Raw genomic sequence first — 5,034 nt, forward strand, 5'->3', positions numbered from 1 at the left:
CCTCTTTATAAAATGTCAACGGTATACCCAGATGCTTCAGATGTTACAAATGATCATCACAAACACCACCATGTATTGATATTACATCAATAATTGATATTAACATGAATAATAAAAAAGCAAAATATATCGAATAGTAGTGCTAATATCTTGCAATATTTGATAAAGCGCCAAATAAAAACTATTTCATGAAACTGAACAAACTATATAAGTAATAAATCTTGTTAGAATATATCATTTGGCAAAATATAAAACAACAAATGCAGCTTTGATGCAAATTTGTGTACATTTAAGATTTTATTCTTCTTTTAGGAAAAACATGAATTTATTTTCTAAATAATCAGATATATATAACTATAATATTTTTCATGAAAATACAGATTTTAATGTGATTGTGATTACTCTTTCTAAGGTGTGTAGAATTGGGATAATGCCACATGGGCTTTCTTTATATTATGAAAATTAATTTTGACCACACTTTTAGTGAGATTATTACCAAATAAGGCCCACTTCAATAGCTATAACCTCTGCTTATATTCGCTTCGCGTTCTAGTCATCAATGCATATCATTGAATGCGGTGGACCATTTTGAACGATTTTGCTTTACGCATATTGCTTCATTGATTTTCTAAACAATGTATATATAAATTATGCACTCATCGAATAAACGATATTTCCAGTTTTATACTTTCATGTACTGTACCCAACATAAAATTTACTAGGCTTGTCATCTAAACACTAGTCTCGTCATTTAATCAAAGAAACCAGATATGTATTGGACTTTGGATTTATTTCAATGGATTTCTTAACACTATTCAATATACCCACATATCAAGGATTTCGCTCTTCTGTTTATCGAATTTATTGTTAGTCCACATTTTAACTGCATAGGTAGCCATAGAGAGCACCACTCCATTTACTAATCAAAACTTTATAGATGTACTGATCGTTTTAGCTTTTCAAATTTTTTGTATGTTTCGTTGTTTCAAATATTGCCATGGGCATATGACGTTTAATTTTTTCGAAAGTTCCGGCTGTAGGCTGTTATAAATAATGATCTATTAAGAAATTGGGATTATCATTGAATTTTTATTATTGATTATTAATGTTTCGAACTATATATTCCATTTAATGGAACAAGTAAATAGTAGGAAGTGAATTCCTCAAATCTTTAAATAATTTTTTGATTTAAATCTCAAGACAGTAATATATAAATAATTAAGTTTCTTTTGAATTTTATAATTCAGGTTATTGGATTTCATGTTGATATTAAGTTTAAGATATCATGCAATTGTTAACAAATGTTATATACTTTTCTCATCGGTCAGTCACTCAAAATGTAGTTAAGTTTTAGGATAAGATAGAAGAAAATTGGTTTGCAAACAATCTCACAATTGCCATCATTTGCGTAAAGGTCGATACAAAAAGAGAGGCAACTCTGAAATGACTTATAACATTGGTAAAGGTAGTGGGGGAGCCTACTTCACAGTTAAACTACAACGTAGCCAATATTCTTTGCCACATTTTGTAAGCTATTACTTAATCGGTCAAATAACGTGACTTTCACTTTGGTCTTGTCGATTTTTAGGCCATCAACTGTTGAACCGTATTTTAATAACAGAAGTTTGTTTTGCTAAGTCCATAATTAATAGGTCATCTGCATATAGGTCATAAAAATACTATTTTTTCTTCCAGCAATAGAAATACGTTTACTCCAACCTTCATAAACGGAGCGAATAAGTTTACGTACTATAGATTATATTAGTTTTATTTAGTAAACGTGATATTTATATTTATTTTATTATTTACTATATAAGGCAATAAAATTGAATGAAAAAATATATTTAAGATTTCGAAGCAACTGTATTTTACTGTTTTTGCACTGTACGATATTTATTTAAAAACAATTTCATCAAAATATTCTTCTTATATACTTCCCAGCCAGTATAAGTTACCCCTAATAACTGTTAACAATGCAACAAGGATGCTTGTGCTTCACGCGCTTGCCAACTATGATGATTGTTTTTTATTGGTGAAAAATATCCTCACGGATACGAAATTATACTGGCGAGCTTTAAAAGTAGAGAAAAATGTGGATTCCTTTTATTCAAGACCTAACAAAACTCGTACTTCAAACAGTGCTATAAAGCATTGTTGAATGAATGTTAAATATGACATACATTTATATTTCCTTATTTATATATTTCTACAAATATAGATAAATACACATCTTTAGATATATATATATATATAACTAAATTAAAACAGAAGGTGGCAGCGACGCAAATATTTCACTTATTTTCTCTTGCAATGACTTTTTCAAGTGATGAAGAAGTTCAAATGTGAAAATATAATTGGGTGGTTGGAATTGGGAGTGGGATTATGGAGTTAGAAAACTTGTTAAGAATGGTGGGACTAAGAAATGCCTTTACGAATTCCAACACATACAAATACCGAGGTTATTTTATGAGTGAAATGACAGTGAAAGATCAGTTACGGTTGGAATTACATTGTAAACGGTTATCCGAGCTAAAACATTGTCTCAATTAGACCTATTGCTCCAAATATAATTAAAAACAGTAAGTTTATATATGGAAATAAATCAAATTTAAAAAATAAAATGCGTGATTAATGAATAACATGAAAATTTTAACACTAAAAATAAATTTAATTAATAATTTTAATTTAAAAATAACTCGTGAGCATGGAAAAAATTAAAAATACGTATATTTATAACATTTAAATATAATTTTAATATGTTTATATAATTTAAACAAAATGGATATACAGAAAACAAGGAAAAAATCGAAGAAAATGTGCTTGAACGAGTGTATTAAACATATTTAAAGTAATTTTATAAACCAAATTACAGTAAAGATAATCTAAACAAAAAAGAAATAAAAAATAATCATAAAATATTTTAGTTATTTCAAATGTAAACTCATAAACTATATATAATTTTAATGTTAAATTTAAAGCCACATAAATGTAGAACAATAATAAAAATATTATAAAATTTTACAAATAACTTAAACAGAAAAAAATTTAGTAGGGTACCTTAAACATAACTATATAGTAATTTTAGTTAGAATTAAAATTAATAATTAAAAATAAAAATTAAAAATAAAAAAATTTAATTTGAAAAATTTGATTTTTTAATTTTGTAAAAAAATGTATGAAAAAAATTACTAATAAAAGTAATAAATAATAAAAGTTATTATTTCTAGTAAATTAAAATAAAAGTGAATCTTAAAAAGAAAAAATTAATTTTTAAATTATTACTTATAACATTATAAAATTAGACTTGCAAAAAAATATTGAAAAATATATATAAAATGAAATAAGATAGAAAAAATTAATTTTTATTTTGATTTAAAAAATTAAGTGAATAATTTCATGAATTTCATGAACAAACTAATCATACATTAAAACATTTTAATAAAATTTACAAGACTCCCTCTATATTTAATTTAAATTTGAACTTTGAACATCATAATTAAAATTTAAAAAAAATTTTAATACCGCAAATAAATTGATATTAAATAAAACAAATTTTATTTATTTATTAATATTTAATAACTAAATTTATACATAATAAAAATTATATTATATTAAAGAATTCATATTATAACCAAATGATATATGTTTAAAATTAAAAGTGAATACAATATATAATTATATTATATTCATATTATAACCAAATGATATATGTTTAAAATTGAAAGTGAACGTTAAATAAAAAAAAAACACTTAATACAACAATAATAAAAAAATTATTTTACTAAAATAAAAATAAAAATTTAATTAAAAGTTCTTCTCAATTTAAAATTTTAAATACATTTAAATGCATTAATTTTTAATATATAAAATGTAATTTAAATATAATAATTAAATAAATATACTTTCTTAATACTGAAAATAAAGTTTAATACAATTGAAAGTTAAAATTAAATTAAAATAAAAAAGAACTGTGTAATGAATAAAAATTTTCCATATACAACTACATGTTTTAATTATAAAAAATAAACATAACTTAAAGTTAATTTTAAAATTTATGGAAGATATAAAAATAAATATTGGCTATGTTAATTTTTTTCATTGTTTTGTAAATATTTTACTTTATTTTATTATTTATTTTAGTTAATTTTTTTTGTGAATTTTTTTAAATTATTACTTTAATCTTATTATTATTTTTTTTGACACTTTATTTTTAAATGTTATTGTTTTAAGAATTTTAGTTATTAACACATGATTACATATTTATTTTTGCTTCATTTGAAATTAATAATGTGTTATAAATCTTAATAATATATAATTTAATACAATGTTATGGTAATTTTTAATATTAGTGTATTAAAAAATAGTCAATAATATGATAATATCTAACATATCTATTTTATTTATAAGTGTAATCTGTAACAATAACTCTCTATAAAAATATAGTTTATAATAATATAATTGTCTGTTTATAAATACAACAAAATTGTGTTTAATTTATTATTCAGTTTCTATTAATATTTATATTATATTAATATTTATAAACAATAAATCATATAAATATTTTATATAATACATAATATGAATATGGAATTTTTTGTGACAATAAAATTAAATATATTTAATTTAGTTATTAAAAAAAAACATTTTTAAAATTTGATAGAAAACTCTATTATTTTAAAATTTTATTAAATAAAAAGTATATATAATATAATACAAATACTGGTTAAATTATGTTAGGGTAATAATAATTATATCGTACAAAAAACAAAAAAAACGATTAGAGTTTTGTTATGGGGTTATTCATAGATCAACTAATTTTAAGGGTTTTAAACAGCTACGAGTTCTAAAGTTCGTAAAATTTATTTAAAAAGTTTTACATTTTTGTGGAAAAAACTAACCAAAAAAAAAAAATAATAATAATAAACAAACATAAAAACTAAATGCAAAAATAAATAAATAAAAATTTTAAACCAAACAATAATTAATCACTTTTATTTATATAATTAATTAAAAATAGACGCAATAGTATCTTAA

This window comes from Teleopsis dalmanni, chromosome 2 (assembly GCF_002237135.1).
Source record: "Teleopsis dalmanni isolate 2A chromosome 2, ASM223713v2, whole genome shotgun sequence".
Lineage (NCBI taxonomy): Eukaryota > Metazoa > Arthropoda > Insecta > Diptera > Diopsidae > Teleopsis > Teleopsis dalmanni.